Raw genomic sequence first — 24,726 nt, 5'->3', positions numbered from 1 at the left:
GTGTTCTTGCCTGGAGAATCCCAGGGACGGGGGAGCCTGGTGGGCTGTCGTCTGTGGGGTCACACAGAGTCGGACATGACTGAAGCAACTTAGCAGCAGCAACAGAAGCAGACATCTTTCAAAATCCAGCTTCAGTTCTTCAATGAGCATTTTTTTTTTTTTTTTTTTGGATCAATGCAAACCTTCCCTAAGTATGCATAACCTCTTAGGCTTTTACCTCTTTTAATATCTAATTGCTTATTATGCACAATTTCAAATTGGTTCAATCTCCATCGCTTTCAACTAGATGGTGGTGGTTTAGTCACTAAGTCGTGTCTGACTCTTGCGACCCCATGGACTGTATAACCTGCCAGGCTCCTCTGTCCACAGGATTCTCCAGGCAACAATACTGGAGTGGGTTGTCATTTCCTTCTCCAGGGGATCTTCCCAACCTGGGAATCGAACCCAGGTTTCCTGCACTGTAGGCAGATACTTTACCAACTGAGCTATAAGGGAAGCCCCTCAACTAGATATGCCTCCCAAAAAAGCAGTGTATCAATTGTATGTGCCCACTGCAGTGGCAAAGAATCCACTTGCCAATGCAGGAGACACCGGTTCCATCCCTGAGTCAGGAAGATCCCCTGGAAATAGCAACCCACTTCAGTATTCTCGCCTGGAATATTCCATGGACAGAGGAGCCTGACAGTTGCAGTTGGAGTTGGAGTCCATGGGGTTGCAAAGAGTTGGACATGACTGAGTGCACACACACACACATTTTACATTTATGGAGAGGCTAGTATGTTATTCTGCTAAAACTGAACACAGCTTCCATTCTCTGGCTTCAAGAGTGAAGGAGGCGTGTACAAAGTGTGAAGCATCTTCCCTCTGTGTTGGCTAACCCTTGGTCTGAATAGATCTGCTCTTGATAAACTGTTACTTAAGATGGATGGGTGAATAAATGGATGGATCTACATGAGACCTGAGAGGAGGGGAAAGTCCTGCAGAACAAAAGAGTCTGCCTCTGGAAATGATTTACTACACAAAGCAGAAGTAACATTGGGAAGATTTCTGCTTACATTATGTGGAAGGCAAAAGAAAAGACTATAAAAGAAGAAGGAGTGGAGATGAAAAATCCAACAGGCAAGATGCTGGTTAGGAATATCAAGTCAAGACAATCATCGGAAGAAGTGAGGACAGAGAGAGAGGAGGAGGAGATAGAAGAAACAAATCCTACAATACTGCTCTGCATTTTATTTCTATTTCCTTTAACCCAGTGCTCATGTAGAGCGGCTCAGCAATATTCTCCATCTGAGACTTATGTTCCTAATTAGACTCATTTACGCAATGACATTAAGAACTGGCAACCGGTGGTAGAAAGAAATGGAACAGTCGAAGGTCAGTGCTTTGCCTGGGTAAATAAAGATAGTAAGAATGACTGGGTAAGATGCTCCTCTGTTTCTTTTCTTAGTGTGGAGACAAGAAATCCTACTCAATGCAATCTCAGGATCATAAATCTTGATCAAGAATATTTTAGAAGTGCTCCTGCTTCAAGATAGGGAAGCCTTCTGTTAAATCATATCCAAAAGATAATTTTCCTTCTTGGTCTCCAGAGAGGGAGATTCTCATTTTATAAATAGGTTCTGCAAATGGACCTATTCTGCTGATCATATTTGTATTGAAATCCTAGATTCCACAAAGAGGTTTTCCTAAGAAGTGTAAGTAGGGTACAAACTGGTGGTGAGATCTTATAAAAAAACACTGGATGTAGGTTCATCTGTACTATTAGTATTTTTCTAGACTCCACACACATGGGACCCTGTGGTATAGCACGGGGAGCTCAGCTTGGTGCTCTGTGATGACCTAGAGGGGTGCACTGGGGTGGGGTGGGAGGGAGACCCAAGAGGAAGGAGATATATGTATACATATAGCTGATTCACTTCATTGTACAGCAGAAAGTAGCAACACTATAAAGCAATTATATTCCAATTAAAAAAAAAGTCACTGTATGGAAAGTTCTAAAACCTGAACAGTAGTTCCATGCTTTTCTGTTAATTTTTTTCAGGGATTCTGTCCACATCACCAGGTTTCTGAGGTTTGGTTTCCAGAGCCTGAAAAGGATGAGTATAAATCTTATCACCCAAAACAAAAGTGGCAAACCATGAACCCGTTACCAGGACTTTATAAGGAACAAAGCACTTGTGGTGTATGTATCATTTCTTCTAAAGATGACAGATTTGAATGGTGGTAGTTAAAAGGTAAGTTTCAAAATTAACAGTGGAAGTTCAGGTGAGGATAGAAATAATGCAAATATGGTAGTCTGTTGCCCTCTTCAGCACCACTTCCCACATTCTCATCCAGTGCCTCTTGCAAATTAAACTCCTATAAATGTTTGATCTTTCAAGTTAATTTCAGAGTTTCTTGAATTCTTTTATGCATTTTGGATATATATTTACCTGTTTCTGTTTGACCACATCAATACACATTCCAAACAGTTTTCCCCCAGAGGGAATAACCCATGGTCCTGTAATGACAAAACAGTCCACAGAACCCAGAGCTAAAGAAGATGACCTCAATGATGATGAAAATAGTAACACTTTATTGAAGATGGTAACACATAGGGATGGAATTCTGTCATGTACTTCCAAAGGGAGGTGGGTCTCCAGCCGCCTTTGTGACCTGATTTTCCAAATCTGCCATGAGGTTCCACTTAAACACACAACAGACGCACATAAAGCCTCAGCGATTGCCAAACTATACTCTTTTAACTAGCAAACTAAATCTGGAAGCCTTAGGCAAAAGTTTTCATAAAGCACATTGGGGAAAAATGCCAACTTCGATGATGGTAGACGTTTTGATTAGGGGTTTGCCCACATCTTAAATAAATAAATAATGACCCTCCTTACCACCCAGAATGATTTTCCCTTGGATGCAATTATTACTCAATGGAAAGACAAACACTGACGTTCAGAGTTTTCTATGCCTTGATATTAAACCATAAAAATAAACCAAGAAGATGAAAAGGGAGAGGAAACGGCTCTTCATCGCCTGTGGCTTTTCCTTGGTTCTACTTCATGCCATTTTATGTGCTCTCCCCTTGGCCGAGAGAGACCCCTTACCACCTCTCTACCTCCTGATAAGTTCCTCATCCATCTTCACATCTTTCTTCTCCAACGACCCTCTTCTGGCTTCCTCATCGTGGTCTCTCACCCTAGCCTGCCTCACTAACCCACATCACAGTTCATCACAGTTCATCTCACAAGGCAAGAGTGCTGTGCTGGCCTTGAAGTCAAGATTCCAGGCTTTGAGGCGTCTCTGGTGGTTCAGTGGTTAGGACTCCATGCTTCTGCTCCCAGGGGCATGGGTTTGATTCCTGATTTGGGAACTAAGATCCTGCATGCTGTGTGGCCAAAAAAATTTTTTTTTAATTCTTTTTAAAGGGAGGGAGGGAAGAAGGAAGAAGGGAGGGATAGAGGGAGGGACGAAGGAAAGGAGGAAAGAAGGAAGAAAGAGGCAAGAAAAAGAAAGAAAGGCTTCAAATTCAGGCTTACTTGGGCAGATTACTTAGCCTCCTGCCTCATCTGTAAATTGGATTAATAATAACTGCCTCCTTGGGGTGTTGAATGAAAAGACAATCTGCATCCAGGGTTTTGTGTGGTGGGAGACAAAATAACCAGGTGATACAGCACTTACTTTCATCACACTTTTTAAATTCAGGTCTATTCTGTTCTCCTTTGTATCCCCAGCACCCAACATGGTACCTAGCAGAGCACAGGCACTTAAAATTTTTTTTTTTCATTTAACAAATGAATGAATATGTACAGTGCTTCATACTTTAACAAGAATTTTCACACACGTGGTCTCACTGGCACCTTCCACCAGCCCTCGGACAGAAGTGAGGACTTCTCAGACAAAGCAAAAGGACTTCTTAGGAGAAACACTTTTTTGTATGTCCACATACAACTGCCCATCATGGAACACCTTCTGAGCTCAAGGATGATCATAGGAACAGACTGGACCAAATAAATCATTTCTGGGGATGTTGCAGTTTGAAGAAAACTCCAAGGGGCAGAAAACACATGGAATGATCCCAGTGGTCATGTATGGATGTGAGAGTTAGACTATAAAGAAAGTTGAGTGCCAACGAATTGATGCTTTTGAACTGTGGTGTTGGAGAAGACTCTTGAGAGTCTCTTGGACTGCAAGGAGATCCAACCAGTCCATCCTAAAGGGAATCAACCCTGAATATTCACTGGAAGGACTGATGCTGAAGCTGAAACTCCAATACTTTGGCCACCTGATGCAAAGAACTGACTTATTTGAAAAGACCCTGATGCTGGGAAAGGTTGAAGGCAGGAGGAGAAAGGGACGACAGGATGAGATCATTGGATGGCATCACCGACTCTATGGACATTGAGTTTAAGTAAGCTCCGGGAGTTGGTGATGGACAGGGAAGCCTGACGTGCTGCAGTCCATGGGGTCTCAAAGCACTGGACATGACTGAGCAACTGAACTGAATTGAACTCATCCCAGTCAATGAAGCACTGCTGGAAATTTTACCCAGGCCTAGAACTGACATTCCAGAAGCTGCCCATTCCCAGTCCTTGCTGTAGAGTTTCAGCTCTTTCTCAACAATGTTACTGAGTCAAATGACACAGGAGACAGAGCACTGAACTGGGCATCACCAGCCCTGGGTTCTAGGTCTGTCTCTGCCATTAATAACCATGGGAAAATCTCTTCTCTTTTAGTCTGAGTTCCAAAATCAATTAAATGGGAACAAGATTCCCTGTTCTGCTTACCTCATTGGGATGTTGAAGACACCAAGAAGAGGATTTGGGCTATGAGACTTTGTAAACTAGGAACTAATGTAAAGCATTAGTATTCCCCACTTCCAGAGCAGTAGACCATTTCCTTGGTGTAGAAGATAAAAAATTAGGCCTGACCTGGCACATTTCTGTTCCAGGACCTGAGAGTGGGCTCTTGTCTAACACTCGGAAATGAATTGTCTGAGGAGACACACAGGCAAAAGACTTATGAGAAGGGGTGCCCAGGCAGAGAGCAGCAGAGTAAGGGAACCCAGGAGAACTGTTCTGCCACGTGGCTTGTGTGGCAGAAGTCTTGGGTTTTATGGTAACGTGGTTAGCTTTCTGGGTTGTCTCTGGCCAGTCATCTTGCCTGTGCCCATATTTGGTCCAATGCCTGGTGGCCCCTGCATCTCTCAGCCAAGATGATTTCCAGTGTGAGGGTTTCTGGGAGGTTGGCAGGACATATTATGGGCTGGTGTCTCTCTCCTCCTTTTGGCCCCTCCCATATGCTTCTAACTGGTGGTAGCTTGTCAGTTCTGTGTTCCTTATCAGGACCTCCTGTTGTGAGATAACTCGCACAAGCAGTCATTATCCTGCCCGGCCAAGGCAAGTCATTTCAGTCCATGGTTCCCTAACACTTCCATATGCCCAACACCTAATAAGAACATTCTCTCTTATTCTTTTCAGGGTCTCACCTTGTGCCCTGAACCTTTTTGCTTTTGACCCACCTCAGAGCCTCCTTCCTGGCCCACTGCTCATCTCCTTGGCCTCCAGCCCCTAGACACACCTCCTGTCTGTAGCCTGAGATTCTCCCATCACCCTGGCTTTATGTGATACTGCTCCTTCAGCATCGCTAGCTTTGAACCATGAGAGTAGCAGGCTCTTTAGCTTTTCTGAGCACTTTGAATGTGGCAAGGGTGGGCATACAGACCTGAGGCTCAGGCCAGGTCACATGGTCAAGGAGAAACTGCTCCTTCCGTCCTTTAGTGACCTCTCTTTATCCTTCTTGCTCAGAACATATTTTTAAAAGCTTTTTCCATTACCTAATAAGTTTCAGTGACGAAGTTCAAAAGCCCAGCCTGGGGACAGTTCATGCTGGGAAGGGTTATTAGCTTTTTGTAGCTATATTAGTTTTCGTATTGATGAGGAAATGCCAATGAAGTCAAATCGCTGGGCAGTGTTCCCAGAGCTCAAACTACTCCTTTTTTCTCTAGAAAAACTGAATGTAGAGAAACAAGAGTAGATTCCCTTCTAGTGCCTGGGGGCAAATATCTTGCTGGCTAAGGGGGGAGTGCTTCTTGGACCCCCTGCCATTCTTTTAGAACATTCTTTGGTTTCAGGGGTTTTGCCCCCATTTCTGCTGGAGCCCACAAAAGGCGTCTTCTAGGTCTTAAGAGAGAAAAGTTGCAAGTCAGAAGGAATCCAAGGGTGAGGCGGTCTTAGGAGAATAAAATACCCAGGTAATTTGGTTCTTTAAGTTCTACTGAGGGGTCCGGTTCCCTCAGGTAAAGGAGGAAGGTGGCAGAGGCCCAGGACAAGCCACTGAAGAAGTGGATGCCCTCTACCAACTAGCCTTCCCTCCTGCGGCCTCAGGCCTGCGAGCCAGAGTTCACTTCTCTGGGATCCCTCACTGTCCAGGAGTCCAGCTGTCTGCAGCTGTGTGCCTTCCAGCAACTCACAGCTGGCTTTGCAGAGAGAAATGGCCTCTCTCTAAGGCAGTTTACCAGAAGAGATTGCTTCAGATGTGCAATTTGTTACAACACAATTCTAAAAGAGCAGCCATTAAATGCCATGAATCACAATGCTACACAGAAAAGGTGAGCACGGCCTAGTGACTCACTATAGTAGATGATTGCTCAGTAAGTGGCAGATTTTTCCTTCATTTATTTTTTATTTTATTTATCTTGGCTGTAGCACAGGGCATATGGGATCTTAGTTCCCAGACCAAGGATTGAACTCACATCATTGGCAGAGAAGGTGTGGAGTCCTAACCACCAGACTGCCAGGGAATTCCCTTCCTTTATTTCTTTGTCTCTTCTACATTTTAGGCATGCTGAGATGCAGAAAAGTTGGAGATACTGTAAAAGCATCTTCCCTGGCGAGGGTATGGGGGGGGGGGGGGGGTGGTACAGCGGTTCTAGACAGTTCATCCCATGTACTCATGTGTGCTTGCGTGGTGTCTACATGCACGTGTCTACACTCGTGGGGACCTGAGTGTGTGGAGGAAACTTCCTCGGGGTATAATGCCTCCGAAGTTCCATGTGTGCAGACTGGAAAACACACTTTAGTTTCCTAACACTAATCAGCTCTCTACTACATTTGAAGTTCAAGATCCTGCGGGAGAAGAAAGAGTTCAAGGGACTTTTCCTCCAGAAAGCAGTCTGGGAATTGAGTTTCAAGCTTTTATGAAGTAGATTGAGTTGGGTTCAAGATAATAACCCAATTAAAAATCCTGGTGCAAACAACAGTTCACGCTGTATTCCATTTTCATTTAAATCAGAACAGCCTCTGCTTTCCAGGCTATTCTTCCTGATAACGCATTTCAACTCTTGACTTCGGGTTGCTTTGAGTATGAAGCTCACACACCTAGGGGAATCTCACTACATAAACAACAGGGTTTCTTGTTGTTGTTTAAAATTGCTTTAAAGGCTATAAGCTTCCAACCTGCCTGTTTCTGAAGCTTAAGTTCATGTCTATGTGAGGCTGTTTTTTCAGAGCTCCATAATTCTAACAGACAGTGGTGAGAAATTTTGAAATATGCATTTATATTATATTAGTTCCTTCTATCCTTTCCCTCATTAACTCAGCCTCCTGGGATCTCAAGCTATGGATCTTTATCATTTCTTTCTTTATCATTTCTATCATTAACATTTCTCTGTCCTTTCCCTCCTTCCTTCCTTCTCTCCTTCCCTCCTTCCTTCCTCCGTCTCTTCTCTTTCCTTCTTTCCTGCATCTTCATACTCTCCTCTCTTTCTTTCTTGAGCACTGGCTTCTGTCTCCGGGCATAGCCTTCGTTCAGCCAGGTTATATAACACCAGGCAGCCTGCTCTCTGCCCCTCCACGAAACACCATCCAACTATGTTTTCCCTCCAATTTAACTCTTCAAAAGTAGCAGGGCTCAGGCAGAGTGGGAGAGCCAGGCATGAGGGAAGATGGAGACAAAAGAACTTGTTTGGCAGAGTCACAGGCACCCCAACAGTAAATCTCACCAAAGCCCTTTTCAAATCTGGAATGATTTTCATGCAGCTGAAGAAGGTCGGCTGTTGAGCGGTTCCTTCCGCCTTCCTTGATCCTCTCTCCTCTCACTCCCCCTCTCCTGCCCCCACCTCTGTTCCCCGCTGAGCAGAGAAACAGTGCACACAGTCACTTAAAAGAAGGAAATGGATCAAGTAAGAAAGGAGCTGAAAACCTAAGGGAAAACAATACAACGTCTTGCAATCTGGGAGTCAGGTATGGAGCTCAGAAGCTCTGTGGTTAATATTCTCCCAGGCCTCGCAAACCCTTTGTCTTCCTGAGCCCCTGGGCACTGGCCCACTCAACACTAGGGCTGGGAATTCTGTCATCCCTGGTCGACCTTCAGCCCCAGCGGATTCCACCTACATTCCTTTGTTGCCCTTGTGGGGAGCGGTAGGCAGGGCAGACCCTGGAGACCGTCAGACACACAACACGGCTCTCTGCCACCACAGCTAGGATGTGAGCCCCTTCGTTTTGAAGTCTGCCCAAAGTCAGAGTTGAAATGCCTGAATTTAATACCACTTCCCTCACCACACTCTCAGCCAAATGTCCTTGGCTTTTCAATAGACCTAACCTCTTGGCACTATTGAGTCTTGATGTTTCGCATTCTTTTTTTCTTACATATTTAACCCTCAACTCGCCCTTCTCTGACTGAAACTTCGTCAATTACACCAATGCCTTCCTTCCTGGGAAGAGATCCTGCCTTCTTCCCTCTCTTCCATCATCTTTTCTTTCTTTAGTTGTTTCGGGAGGGGGAGACAAAGCAATGGAGGAACCCTTGGAAACTGTGCCCAGGGGCATGTCATTCAGGAGCGTTTCCAATGTGGACAGGGGTATTCGGGGAGGTGGCACAGGGGATGGGTTAGCCACTCTGCCCAGGGAACAGAATTCTCTTTCCCTACCACGCCCCAATTCTTTTTTGCTATATTTGTTGAAGTAGCCTCAGAAAGCTACAATCTGATCCTTGTCTCCAGGCTCCTCTCAGGCTCTGGCACAGAGCACAGTCTTCAAGTGTTTCCCCTTGAGTAGCAAAATGGGCTTATTGTCGAGTTGTCCCCTTGAGCCCTAATGAATGCCCTTCTGGAGACCTTTTCTTGGCCAGTGTCTACCGTGGCCAAGACCCTTCGTTTACTGCCAGCTAGGACTGGTGTTAATTTTTAAAGTTTAGATGCTTGTCATAGCTTTCTTTCTCCTAAGAAGTCCAGTGGACTTGCCAAAGGGCACAGTCTTAGTGAAGATGACACACACACCCTAGTTGTTTGCACATGGAGTGTGTAGCTCAATGAAGACAGCATAGCAATTACTGTAAGTGAACCAGCAAATGTGATTTTATATATCTAGGTATTTTTCCCAAAACTAGCCTGTTGTGAAATCATAGAATCGGTCCAATCATGCTTTGGGTTTTTTTGGTTTGCCTATTTTGGTTTTGTCCTTGTAAAGTGGAATTTACTCTTAAACCACAAGTTAATCTTTCTCGATCTCCATGTTTATTGAGCAAGAAGGCCTCTGATAGAGTTTCTCTGTAATGAGCATGTTACATTTCATACTTTATGCATACTATCAATAGTGATTATTACTGTGTTTATTGTTTAATTGCTAAGTCATGTCTGACTCTAAGACCCCATGGACTATAGCCCACCAGGCTCCTCTTTCCATAGGATTTCTCAGCAAAGAATACTGGAGTGGGTTGCCATTTCCTTCTCTAGGGGATCTTCCTGACCCAGAGATCGAACTCACATCTCGTGCATTGCAGGCAGATTCTTTACTGCTGAGCCACCAGGGAAGCCCAATAAATTTCTATACATCATCCATAAAGCTGAGAAGAGTTGGTCACCACTGAGCATCTGAGCACACACGATGCATCATGCCACATACTGAGGAATTTGTACACATTAGCTTATTTAATCTCCAAATAATCCTATAAAGCTGGGACTCTACTACTTAGTTTTGTAGATGTGGAAAGTGAGGCCCACTTATGTAATGGCTATAGTTGTTCACCTGTAACTTCAACCATCTTGTGAGATGTAGAACATTCCCTTCCTTACCCTTCCATCCACCACAGGGCATATATCATCATCTCTTCACATGGTGGATGCCAGATTAAGAGCTGTGAATGTCCATTTCCAAAGAGGAAAAAATTTAAACCACAGACCAAGAGACAACCAAGGCAGATTGTACTATGGTTCCTTCCAAACTGATTGCTTTAGATCCCCACAAACCACTCCCAGACTTGAACAGAGTGGTAGTCATTCTGCAAGAAGCTGACAGTGAATTTTGTGGTGTCTCACATCTTAAGTCTCAGCTCTACAATTGGGGATTCAAACTAATGGCTATGAACTATAAAAGCAGACATTAACATCCTCTGTCAGCTAAAAATATTGCTTTTCTCATGGCTCAAAGAATGAACTTCAAGTCTATGTGAGAAAGAAGTACCTGAATGGGTTTATTATATCTGTAGGAATCATCAAGTCAAGCAAATCCTGGGTGTTTACTTTGGTCCAGGGCCCAGCACACCAGTTCCTGGTTAGATAGCTACTTATGCCTAGAAACTCAGACTTCATTACCATTAAGTCTACCTTAATGCCAATGAAAGCCCTTGGTATTAAGGACCTTCATATGCTTGAAGTTTCTCTCCGTTTCCATCCCGCCCTTCATTGATTAGAACAAAATGACTAAAAAAGAAAATTATAGGTCAGTATCACTGATGAACATAGATGCAAAAATACTCAGCAAAAATATTAGCAAACCAACCCAACAACACATTAAAATGTTCACATACCATGATCAAGTGGGATTTATCTCAGGGATACTTCAATATCTGCAAATCAATTAGTATGACACACCACGTTAACAAACTGAAGAATAAAAACTATATGATAAATAGATGAAGAAAAAGCTTTTGACAAAATTCAATGACCATTTATGATTTAAAAGAAAAGCTCTCCAGAAGTCGGCATGCTGCTGCTGCTGCTAAGTCACTTCAGTCGTGTCCGACTCTGTGCGACCCCATAGACGGCAACCCACCAGGCTCCCCCGTCCCTGGGATTCTCCAGGCAAGAACACTGGAGTGGGTTGCCATTTCCTTCTCCAAAGTCAGCATAGAGGGAACTTAACATAATAAAGGCTATATATGACAAATCCACAGCTAACATCATTCTCAATGGTGAAAAACTGAAAGTGTTCCAAGATCAGGAACGAAACAAGAATGTCTACTCTCACCACTTTTATTCAACATAGTTTTGGAAGTCCTAGCTATAGCAATCAGAGAAATAAAAGAGATCAAAGGAATCCAAATTGGAAAAGAAGTAAAACTGTCACTGTTTGCAGATGACAGGCTATAATACATAGAAAGTCTTATAGGATGCTACCAGAAAACTACTAGATCTCATCAATGAATTTGGTAAATTTGCAAGATACAAAATTAACACACAAAAATTTCTTGCATTCCTATACACTAACAACAAAAATAAGAAAGAGAAATTAAGAAAACAATCCCATTTACCATCACATCAAAAAGAATAAAATACCTAGGAATCAACCTACTTAAGGAGGAAAAGATCTGTACCCTGAAAATTACAACACGCTGATGAAAGAAATCGAAGATGACACACAGATGAAAAGATGTACCATGTTCTTAGATCAGAAGAATCAAGTGTCAAAATGACTACCAAAGGCAATCTACAGATTCAGTGCAATCCCTATCAAATTACCAAAGGCATTTTTCACAGAACTAGAGAAAGAAAAAAGTTTTTAATTTGTATGGAAAGACAAAACCTTGAATAGCCAAAGAAATTCTGAGAAAGAAAAACAAAGCTGGAAGAATCAGGCTCCCTGACCTCAGACTAAGTTACTACAAAGCTACAGTAATTGAAAGAGTATGGTACTGGTGCAAAAACAGAAATGTAGATGGATGTAACACGATAGAAAGCCCAGAAATAAACTCACACACCTATGGTCTATTAACCTAGGACAAAGAAAGCAAGAATACATAATGGAGAAAAGAGAATCTCTTCAATAAGTGGTGCTGGGAAAACTGGAAGCTACATGTAAATAAATGAAATTAGAACACTCTCTAACGCTATACACAAAAATAAACTCAAAATGGATCAAAGACCTAAATGTAAAGCCAGACACTATAAAACATAGAGGAAAACATAGGCAGAACACTCTGACATAAATTGCAGTAAGAGCTGTTTTGATCCACCTCCTAGAGTAATGAAAATAAAATCAAAGATAATTAAATTTAAAAGCTTTTGCACAGCAAAGGAAATCACAGGCAAAACAAGAAGACAACCCACAGAATGGGAAAAAATAGTTGCAAACAGAGCAACTGACGATGGGTTGATCTCCAAAATATACAAAGAGCTCATGCAGCTCTATGTCAAAAAAATAAATAAAATCCAATCAAAAAAATGGGAAGAAAATCTAAATAGACATTTCTCCAAAGAAGACGTATAGATGGCCAAAAATCATGTGGAAAGATGCTCAACATCACTAGTTATCAGGGAAATGCACATCAGAACTACAGTGAGGTATCACCTCACGTGGGTCAGAATGGTCATCATCAAAAAGTCTACAAACAATAAGTGCTGGAGAGGTTGTGGAGAAAAGGGAGCCCTCCTTCACTGTTGGTGGGAATGTAAATTAGTACAACCACTATGGAGACTAGTATGGAGGTTCCTTAAAAAACTAACAATAGAACTATTGTTTGATCCAGCAACCCCCCACTCTTGGGCACAGATCCAGAGAAGATCATACTTTGAAAATACATGCTCCCCAATATTCATGGCAGCACTGTTTACAATAGGCAAAACATGGAAGAAACCTAAATGCCCATCGATAGAAGGATGGATAAAGAAGATGTGGTTCATATATACAACAGAATATTATTCAGCAATAAAAAGAATGAAATCATGCAATTTGCAGCAACATGGATGGACCTAGAGATTATCATACTAAGTGAAGTCAGACAGAAAAAGACAACTATCATATGAAATCACTCATATGCGGAATCTAACTTTTTAAATGATGCAAATAAATTTATTTACTAAACAAAAACAGACTCACAGATTTCTACAAACTTATGATTACCAAAGGGGGAAAATGGGGAAAGGAGTAAATTAAGAGCCTGGGATTAACATATATATGCTGCTAAGTTGCTTCAGTCGTGTCCGACTCTGTGCGACCCCATAGATGGCCGCCCACCAGGCTCCGCCATCCGTGGGATTCTCCAGGCAAGAACACTGGAGTGGGTGGCCATTTCCTTCTCCAGTGCATGAAAGTGAAAAGTGAAAGTGAACTCGCTCAGTCATGCCCAACTCTTAGTGACCCCCTGGACTGCAGCCTACCAGGCTCCTCCGTCCATGGGATTTTCCAGGCAAGAGTACTGGAGTGGAGTGCCATTGCCTTCTCCAAACATATATATATATATATATATATATACACACACACACACACACACACACACACACACACACTACTATATAAAAAATAGATAACCAAAAAGGACCTACTGTATAACACAGGGAACTCTACTCAATATTCTGTAATAACCTGTAGCGGTAAAGAATCTGAAAAAGAATGAATATATATGTATGTATAACTAAATCACTTTGCTATATACCTGAAGTTAACACAACATTATAAATCAACTATAATACAACTAAAAAAAAGAATAATATGAACAAAGAAAATACAGGGTCTAGCCAATGTCCAGTGCTTCAGAATTGAGTGGAGATCGTGAAATTGTGGTCTTTATATTTTACCAGTTTATTGGAAATCATTAGTGTATTCCTGAATTACATCTCAGATTTCTCCTTGGCTCCATTTCCAACTCAGCCTCAAAGGGAGCCCCATACCTAGTTCTCCAGATAAAGTGAAGGTATTTGCTTCAACTCATAGAGAATAATTAATCTGGTTTCACCCCTAGATGTAGAGTTTATCACCAGCTGAATATCTCCAGTGCAGTCTATTGTCAGAGTCTACCCAATGCCAGAGTTGGATGCTGAGAACCAAAAAGGGCAGAGGAAAGAGGGAAGGGCTCTCTGGGGGAAACTCAGTTATTCTGAGATTCTTCTAAGAACTAGTCAATACCAATAGTGCCATTTACTGGAACAAGAGCTAGAAGACACCAGAAGATGAGGTAGTCCTAACACACAGGAGGCTTCAAGATTAAGATAGTGGCCTGAGCCTATGCTCAGGATAGGATATGTAGGATGCACTTCCATAAAAAGACACAGAACACAATGAAAACATGACTAAAATAAATTGCAAATTATATGCGTAAGTTGTCTCTCTCTGTCTACCCAGAGATGAAATCAGACCATGAGCTAAAGCATGGAGCCAGAGAGCATGTCATTTCATCACCTTGGCATACTTTCTAGACTCTTCAGTTTGAACAACTCATATAAGTTTACAGCAGGGAAGAAAATAAAGTATTTCCCTCAAAGTAGTGACTATAGATTCACTGTCCTCCAGAGCATTCTCCTAATAAGGTTATGGTCACACTATACTGCGTCATTCTCTGACCTTACCTCTCCAGACTCTGGGTTTTGTTTTGTTTTGTTTTGTTTTTTCCCATATTCACATGGACTCTCTACCATCCTTCCTTGCAACTGCTATTTATTCTGAACTCTGTGCTCCAGAAAACTGATATTTGGGATGCAAAGTGATCTGGACCTTCCTAATGTGTTGGTCTCCATTCAATCCCAGTTAGGTGGTTTGGACCTGGCCCCCATCCCTATTGCTGGCCTGCTCAGCTGATCAATGGCAAAGAGGAAGACACCATAAATAAGCCTCAAAATGGAATCTCAAGGGAAAGATGCAATGACCTTGATAAGATGGCCACATAAATAAGAAAAGAAGCCGAAACAGGAGCCGTGATGCAAACCTACCAAAAAGGACATCAAAGGCTGAGCAGAGAGGAATCCACAGGCATTGAGATACAGATGTGGAGGAGACCTTAAAAATCCCTACTCCAGCCATGCTGGTCACTTTTACTTCCAATGAAGCGCCAAGGAGACCTTTTAAAAGACCAAAACTGGAGTGTGAGAACCCTGGTTAGGAAATCAGTGATAATTCCCATCACAGTCTCTCGCCAACTAGGTGATCTTATAATTTGTGGAGTTACAGGTTCCTATCTGTAAAATGAGGATAATCCTACCAACCTCACAGGACTATTTCAAGGTTAAAATGAAATCATGACATGAGCACTGTACAGTACCTATGATATGCCAGATGTCAATAAACATTATATTTATGACATAACTTGCCCAAGGTCACATGGCTAGGAAGTTGCAACATGTGGTAACTTGAAGCCAGGAAGGGTGGTTCCAGTCTAGGTTCCATGCCTCTTGATAGAATGCCCACAAACAACTCAACCCAGTGCCTGGGATGTTATCATCGTGTTGTACATGTCAGCTATCATTTTATTATTATTTTTCTTAGGGCATAAGAAAAACCTTCTTCTCAGTAGAGACTGGGGGAGGAACTGGAGCCTCGGGAATGCAGTATCTGGAGCTCTGCATGCTAGAAGTGTTATTTGGGAAAGGGTTCAGAAAGGACTCAAAGAAGTTTGATGGAGCTGTTCCCTGGAGCTGTGTCTAGCTCACACAAGTGTTCCTGGGTGAGCACCATCGTCTCTTCTGTTTTCTAAGACTGACACAGAGCTCCACATCTAGTGAGGAATTGTAGATGACACTCACCCTCTCATTTTATAAACAAGTAAATTAAAATCTAAGTTACAGCATTTTATTATAGAAGCTTTGCAAATCAGCAACAGAGCTGATACTTGAATAAGTCTCCTGATGCCAGGGTAATGCCTTGTCTCTTAAACCTAGAGCCAATATATACCAGCTTTTCCAGATTTCAAAGTGCCTTGTCCACCTGTGTGTGTAAGTGCTGTCCTCTTGGCTAAATAAGCGATTCAATTATTGATTTGGAAAATAACGATTACAATGATTCATCACAGGGAAGACAGTTATACAACCTCTCTCTCCATTTCCTTCTAATGGCCTGTGGGACTGCAGGGTGGTGGTGCTGGGGGGGTGGTGGTGCTTAAAATCAAAAGGTCCCTAATTACCTACCACAGTCCTCTGGGTCTTCGATGGTCCTGAGGTTTGAGGGCCTGTTTGCCAATGTGGAGACCCCAAAAGCTGATGCTGAATTAGGTCACTCAAGTGCTTCAGAGGGGACGTGAAACACTGAAATTAGGGACCTCCTTCCACTCCCTGCAAAAGATCCTTTGCCTTTAAGGGCTCCTTTTAACAGCCAGCGAGTTTTCTCTGATCCTCCTTAATAAAGTGCCCCAGCAGCAGCGCTCCCCTTCCTTATTTGAGGTCTGTGCAGTCTCATTAAATTTGATGTGTCGCAGAGGGCTTGGTTACGTGAAAGGGAGGCAGTGGGGACGGAGCTGGAGGCTGCCAGCTCTCCTAAGGAAACGTAATTCATCACGGCTTCTCAAAATGGACGCCCCTCTGGCTTCCTGCTCCATTGATTTCTCCCCCTTTGCAAGTAACAAGTGAAGGGCCAGCTCAGCCTGCAGATTTAACCCTTATTAACAGCCGTTTAAATTAGAGATGCGGTTTGAAGGAGAGACAGGAGCCTTCCTAGGTCCCCCCCTCAAAGGAAACGGAGAAGAGATGATTAAAGATGAATGTGCACCAGGCTGGCTATGCGGCATCCAGCCCCACCTGAGGAGGGGCTAGCCCCTCTAGTAAGTAGTTCATCCAAATAACGTGCACCTACTTTTCCCCGATTAAATATTCATGGCCCACTCCTTCCTCCCCTGCCCCTTTTGAAAGAGTAATGGAGGAAGGAGAATTTGCTGTTCTACACGAAGTGATGAACAGGAGGACAATGGCAGACCACCAGCCTGCTAGACCACTGCCTTCTCGACAGGATGGATCCAGAACATCTAGGATGGCCTGCCTGGCTGTAGGCTTCCCTAAGACCTCAGAGTGAAGAGAGACATGCTCCGGTGCTCCTGCATGGCTGGACCTGAAGGAGACCCACCTGGTCTGGGAACAGAGCTTGCAGAAGGGAGACCAGACTGACTCATCATGCAAATACCAGCTTCATCTCCATCTGTGGGGACCAGGGTGTGCAGGGGCCACACAAGCTAACGAGGGAGCAAAACTGAAAGGTCAGGTGCAAGGGCAACACTTCGATAAAGGGAGGAGGAGCATGTCCAGGATTAGGCTGCCCATTCCAGCCTCTCTTCCCGTTTTATGTGCATCCTTGTAACGCCTCAGATCCCCTAGGTGGTCTCAGTGGTGACATCGTCATTGTTCCTATAAATTTCTACCTTAAGAAAAAAAACTTGGGGGAGCACACCAAGGACAGCAGACTAAACAAGACCTAGCTGCCCACTGGGAAAATGAGCCATGGAAAAAGACCATCTTAGGGAAGGGTGGGGACAAAGTGTCCCTTGAGCAGCAAAGCCCACTTTTTTCAGATCTGTGCTTCTCCACCTCCGCTAACAACCCTCATCTTCCCTTTAAACAGAAAGAAAATAATCCCCCTGAATTGGGGTCATATGCTTTGGAAAACACAGCCACACCTACACTGCTGTGAAAACGAAAAGCATCAAGGTACCTCTCTCGTGATCGTACTGTATATTTTCCTGACTTGTAGCATCTAAATCAAGGAATCTTAAGAGGAACATTCTAGGACAAAATAAGACAGGCCCCACTACACTGACAGCACTAGTATTGTATTAAGTCAATGATGATGTCAGCTCTCTCCATTTTTATTTTACTTTCAACAGAAGTATGCAGATTTTTCTGGAGTCTAGATTTTATAAAGGCAACTCATAGTGCAAAAACCTTAGTACGCCCGAGTTTCGACTCTACCAAGAGAATTCTCCCTCTCCTACCCCCTCTAAGTCTCAAAATAGGACAGAAATACATAGAACTTGTGGCAGTATCCCTCCACATTCCCCCTCAATTCACTTTGGTGAGTTTTCTGCAGGTTTTTCTGGAAGACTCAAAGTACACACAGAGTTCAGTTATAAACAGGGTTTTCTTCAAACTGTTTTGAAACCAAGTTTCAAAATAATCACAGTGTCAGAGAAAGTTATTGCCAGCTTGCTCTCACCATTACGTGGGGAACATCGGAAATATAGGTTTTCCATGTTGCTTTTTTTTTTTTTTAACTAATTGACACCATCATCAGGGAAGTGAGCCAAGATGAAGCATTGGGAAAATAAAGTATAAATTTCCTATGTGTGTCCAGTCCAGGGGCAGATGAAGGGAGGGGCACGCCGTATGAGCTGCCAGGAACGTTCAGGTTCAGAACAAGTGTCCAAGCAAGACACAGACTTGGCAAGAGCCTCTTCCTCTTAATTTCATACTCTCGAGTATGTGCAAGGAAATGTAATTCCCCCCTCTTTTTATTTTTACTGAGACGCTTTCCCTTTCTAGAACATCCAAGCCTTGCTTTACAAGCACGTACCACATGAACAAGGCGCTAATCATGTTGAGGAAAGCTTCCTGCCAAGGAAATCACTCCCACAGCAGTATGAAGTTGTGTGTTGTGAGGTGGGCACTTTAAGAGGTCTTCTGCTCCTCTACAGCCTGCATTCCCACAGTGAAATACTTCTCTGACCCCTGAAAATGAAAATGTACAGAATGATAAAAGAGGGTACTAGGGAAGGAAAGGAAAAAAACTGATATTGCCAAGCACTTAGAACAGCCCGGAAAGTGCTTAAGAAATATACATGTGTTGTTCATTTCATCTTTGCAACAGTGCTATGTCATCAGTTATCTTTTTTTTTTTTTTTCCACTTAAAGATGAAGACCCTGAGGACCACAGGGGTTGGGTAAACTTCTCCAACGTCAAAGTGGCTGAGTGAGGACTAGGATCACAACATATCTAATTTTGAAGCAACTTTTTTTTCACTCTATGATACTGTTGCTAACAGCAAGGGTCTTCAAAACCACAGAACCAAAGGCTACAGAAGTCACTGAATAGTGAGAACAAGAAACTTGATCCTTAGCTCAGACTTACTTCCAAAGATAGCAGAGTGGCCAATGCTGTGTTTACTTTAAAATGTTTGTTTGTTCCATTACTTCTAAAATGAGTCTAGTGCCCTCCTATTATAACTCTTAATTCAATGCCATACACAGTCAGACACAAGCCATACAGTGCACCACTGGTGACAGTAAAGGGGATCAATTATATGAACAAATTATTTCAACCAAAATTTACTTGTGCTCACTATACCACAAAGATCTTAGGGTTAAAAAAATCCATAGAGGCATAGCCCCAGCATGGCCTCCTATCTCCACTCATGATACCTTCTGCCTGCCTTCTATGCAATAACATTACTGTCATCAGAAGCTAAGAAACCAAGGCAAAGACAGACATAAACAGATATTCACACAACACAGTAGAGAGGTGCTTTGAATTCCCACAGTGGAGGCAGACTATCTAGTCTGCTCTCTCCTTCCCTTATCATGAACACAAGTCCCAAACCTTTCCCTAGCCCCAAACTCAATCTAAGTTTAGCTCCCATCTCCCTATTGCTTGTCTAAGCACAGAGCCCACCCACCTTGCTTCCTTCCCCTGCTTTCCCTTTCAGTCACCCCCACCTTACAGCTCAATCACTTTTCATCCATCCACATATTCCATATAATCTTTTCAACCAGTCTCTTCCTTGGCATCCTGTGGAATCCCGCTTAATGAGCAAATTTCTTCATGGCTGCAGATCCTTACCCCAGTGTTCTTTCCATCTCACTGTCAGATGGAAATGTGGCTTTCCCTTCATTGTAAATAGCCCTCAACCCCATTCCCCAAAGCTGTTTTCTCTACCCTGATCCCAACTCAGAGACAGTAACACCTGCTTTCAATCTACCTTGCAGGGTGTTGTCCTGCAGCCACCACCCAAAGAGCCCTTCTCCTTTGCAACTCTCTTCCCTCACGCCTCAATGTACCCTTCTAACCCCTCACCTAAAGCATGTGTTCACCCAAGACTCTATGAGCACACTGTGCTTTTATTGATGACTGATGACCTAAGCCTCTCATGATCCTAACCTCCTCAGTGTCAATGACTTTTACCTCCTTTCTCTTTCTCACCAAAAAAAAAAAAAAAAAAAGCAGTGACTCTAAAAGCTTGGTTCTTGGACCACTAGCATCAACATCACCTGAAACTTGTTAGCAAGGCAGATTTCAGGCTTCCCTGTTGGCTCAGTGGTAAAGAATCTGCCTGCCAATGCAGAAGACTCTGGTTGGAACGTTGATCTGGGAGGATCCAGCATGCCACAGAGCAGGTAAGCCTAAAAGCCACAACTACTGAGCCTGCGTGCTCCACAGCAAGAGAAGCCACCACAGTGAGTCCCATGCCCTGCAACAAAGAGTAGCCCCTGCCCACAGCTAGAGAAAAGCTGGCATGGCAATGAAGACTCAGCACAGCCAAAAATAATTTTTTTAAAAAACACACATCTCAGGTCCAGCCTAGACGTATTGATTTGGAGTCTCTAGGGGGGCAAGGATAGCAACCTGTGCTTTAACAAGCCCTCCAGGTGATTCTGATGCACAAATTTTGAGAACCACTAATGCAGAGGTTGACCCCACTGTTGGTCATCCCCTCAGTTGGAGCTTTTTGACTCTTAAGAGCTCTGCTTCACCCACTTGTCATCATGTTTCCTATTCTCTCAACCTTGCTAATCTAATATTTGCCAACATCTGTAGATCTAGAGCCTCTTCTGGCCTCACCTTTACCTGGTGTGGATTCTGGTCAGCATTTCCCTGATGCTTCTAACCTTGCAATAGCTACTTAACTGGTAGCCTCTAGATTTGGGCTTTTGGCACAAGCTGTGAAATTTTGCTGAATCCAAGCTGGCCCTCCTACCTGGCTGCTGCTGCTGGTTTATAACGAGAGGATTCATTTCTTTTGAATGTGATAATTTTTTCTTTGCAGTATTTCTAACATGTATCCCCTTTCTTTAATACTGGCATTTCCACATCGTCTTTCACACTTTCAGCCAATGGTTTTGATTCTTCCCAAGAAAAAGTTGGGGCTTCACCAGTGGCTCAGTGGTAAAGAATCCACCAGCAATGCAGGAGCCACAAGAGACATGGGTTCGATCCCTGGATCAGGAAGATCCCCCAGAGGAGGGCATGGTAACCCACTCCAGCATTCTTGCCTGGAGAATCCCCATGGACAGAGGAGCTTGGCAGGCTAGAGTCCACAGGGTCACAAAGAGTTGGACACGACTGAAGTGACTTAGCACATATGCATGCAAGAAAAATTCACCCACCCAGTTTTCCTCAAATTCCACCCATTGCTCTCGAAATCATCTTGATAACTGCTCCGGCAAACTCTGAAGAGGCAGCTTCCTCCTGCAGACTCTGAAGAACCAGCCCCCTCCTCTCTTATGCTCTGAATCTTCTGCCTCATGACTCCACCAGAACCTTGCTCCTCAGGAATGCCAGAGGAATGCAGGGCCTCCGAGAAGGGAAGTTCAAGACCATGTCTCGCCAGAGGGCAGAGGAGGTTGTCAATGATTAATAGTGTCATGTGCCAGAAATAGATCCAAGATAACGAAACTGGGAAAAGGTGGTTTTGTTTGGGCCATTACTAGATAACTGGTTTCAGAATTGCTATTTTAGTAGAGAGGTGAGGACAGAAGACAGATTGCAGGAGGTTAATTAAGACAACCAAGTAAGGGTGCATATGGTCCACCATTAACAGAAATTTAGCTATGCAGCAAAAATTGAAAGTTGAAATGTAGCTACAGAGACTGAGGTCTCCATGCAAGTCTTCTCTCTACCATCAGTGAGATCTGTGTTTGTTCCGTGCAGAGGAAAAGCAGCCAGTAGAGAGGGGCAGAATACAGACACTCAGATGCGATAATAAAGGAGAAAGCTCCTGCAAGGGACCCAAACACAGGGTGTATTGGAGGAGTCTATTCATCAGGGCTCTTGGCTGCAAATAACAGTATATCTCCATCAACTAACTTGGGCCCAAACAGAAACAGACTGGCTCTCATGATTAGCAAGAGGAAATGTATAAAAGGAGACACTGTACCCAGAGAGCTGATGTTTCCAGGACCACTGTCTCATCTTGGGTGCATTGCATGTATCTTCCTTATTCTCTCCCATAAAGACAAACACAGGCTAGACTCATCCCTGGGCTGCTCTTGGCATTTATGTTTCCAACTTTTCCACCAGAAAAGCGAGCATTTCCTCTTCGGCTCCAGTCAAAAGCCATCAAAACTCTGATGGGGCCAATCTAAGTTCCATGCCCAGTCCTATGGTCAGGGAAAGAGGGAGAAGACAGAGTGTTAGGGGTCATAATCCTCACTGCAAACATATGCAAGGAAGAGAAGGAACTCTTCTTCACTCTCCCACACAAGGTATGCTGCCTTGATCTACAGACTAGGAAGAAATGAGCTATAGGACAGACAGACACAACCAGTGTCAGGAACACATGCATCTCTTCTGCCACCAGATTGGGTGTGAAGGTATATATTTTTTTATATGTATTGTATATAAAGGGAATCTCTGATGGCTCAGCAGTAAAGAATCTGCCTGCAAAGTAGGAGATGTGGGTTTGATCCCTGGGTGGGGAAGATCCCTGGAGGAAGAAAAGGCCACTCACTCCAGTATTCTTGCCTGGGAAATTCCATGGACAGGGAAGCCTGTTGGGCTACAGTCCATGGGGTTGCAAAGAGTCAGACACAACTGAGTGACTAAACCATCACATATTATACACACACACACAAACACACACACACACAATGCATGTATACATATGTATAGTTTTACAGTTGCAGAAATATATCCCAGGCCAGGTGCTCTGAAAGCAGATGCTGAGATTGTTTGGTTTGAAAGATGTTCATTGGGGATCCACACCTATGAAAGGAAGGAAGAAGCCATATTTTTCAGAGGGCAAGGTAAAACTGGAATAGGCAGACCTCTTTCCACCCAGAGGAGCACTCAAGAGTGAGTGTTGCTAGTCAGAGTGGTCTGGCATCAATTAGAAAAAATTGATGTGCTGGGGCTTTTATACCCCTGGGTCGCTCATTCTCAGGGGAGGTCACACTCTCTGTAACTGAGGCAGACCCAGAAGATGCTGACAGCTGAAAGCCACTCTCTGTATTCCCCATAATGGGGCAGTGAGTCCTTCCCTTAAAGACAGAGCTCGATGGTGCGTCTCCTTGTGTACCATACAAAAGTGGAATAATAGAGGAGTCTCAAGGCAATGAAATTCCTGACTGATACATGTCATTGTACACTTGTCCAAACACACAGAAGGTACAGCACCAAGTCTGAACCCTAATGATAACTATGGACTTTGGATGATAGCAATGCATCAGTGTAGGTTCATCGAATGTAACAAATGTACTGCTCTGGTTGGGAGACTATACATATTTGGGGCAGGAAATATATGGGAAATCTTTGTAATTTTCCTCTTAATTTTGCTGTGATCCTGATATTACTCTTTAAAAAGTCTATAAATAATTGTTAACGAATTTATAGAAAAAAAATTTATGTCAAATGCCAAAGAGCTGAGTGTGGTCCTTTTACTATGTTAATGCCGGTATGAGAGCAGCAAGGCTAAGCAGACGGTATCCGGACTGAAGATAGCCTCCAGGGAGTTCATAAAAGAAATTCCGAATTTTAGCATGGCTGGGTGTCATAAATTAAAAATGCAAGTAAATAAATTTCTTCAGGTGCCTCTCAACAAGAGGTGGGGTCTATGCCCCCTTCCTTGGAATTGAGGCAGGCCTGTGATGGTTTTGATCTCTAGAATATGTCAGAAGAGACACTGCGTTATTCCCAGGCCTGGAGGAGAACTTGGTTCCGAGAGCCCTGAGGTGTCAAATGAGAAGTCCAATTACCCCAGTGGTAAGATCACATGGACAGGGCTTCCCCAGTGGTGCAGCGGTAAAGAATCTGCCTGCAACGCAGAAGACATGGGTTTGATCCCTGGGTGGGGAAGATCCCCTGGAGAAGGAAATGGCAACCCACTCCAGTACTCTTGCCTGGGAAATACCATGGGCAGAGGAACCTGTTGGGCCATAGTCCACGGGCTGGCAAAAGAGTCAGGCACAACTGAGCAACTAAACAACAAAGATCACATGGCTTGGAGGACATGGGGAAGCTTTGAAAACCTGTGGAACAATAATGACAAGAAAAACACAAGCTATAAATGACAAGGTCACCAGCAAGGACTCACTGAATTCAGATGGCCTGGATGTGTGTCCGTCTATGTCATCAGTATTTTGAGGCCCTCTTATATGATGCTGTGCCACTGAGGAGCAGAATCAGGGTCTACTCAGCCACAGGTCAAGGAATTAAGACATCAAATGTTAATGGGAGAGGCAGGAACGAAGACCTAGATGTGGTAAAATGGTGAATGTGAAGGTGGAGAGTCTTGGCATCTAGATGAAAGTAAAGATCGGCATCTTAGGGAGTGGTTGTAAGTAAAAGAGTTCATTCATCACTCATTTATTCATTTAACAAATACTTCCTGCGTCTCTACCATGTGCCAGGTATTAGTCAAAGCTGCTTGGTGTCTCTACCTGAGAGTGAGCAAGAGTAAGAAGAGAAAATGAAATTAAGCCCACTTAAGGGAAGTAGAAACTTGTGAACAGTATGGTCCTGCATCATCTATGGGATTAAGTTATGTGTCCACTGCCAATAAGAAATGAGGATTTATCCATGATCCAAAGGATACATGCACCTCAATGTTCATTGCAGCACT

At 43.4% G+C, this 24,726-nt stretch overlaps 1 non-coding gene across 1 annotated transcript; it reads right to left on the bottom strand.

Moving 5' to 3' along the window:
* Positions 1-423: 423 nt before the first annotated feature.
* TRNAC-ACA (transfer RNA cysteine (anticodon ACA)) lies at positions 424-495 on the bottom strand. Its single transcript has one exon. It is a non-coding gene; the product is annotated as a tRNA-Cys (tRNA).
* Between the last annotated feature and the right edge of the window lie 24,231 nt (positions 496-24,726).

Source organism: Dama dama, chromosome 1 (assembly GCF_033118175.1).
Source record: "Dama dama isolate Ldn47 chromosome 1, ASM3311817v1, whole genome shotgun sequence".
NCBI classification, from domain to species: domain Eukaryota; kingdom Metazoa; phylum Chordata; class Mammalia; order Artiodactyla; family Cervidae; genus Dama; species Dama dama.
Note: the sequence above shows the minus strand (reverse complement) of the source record. Positions and strands in the feature narration are given on the sequence as shown.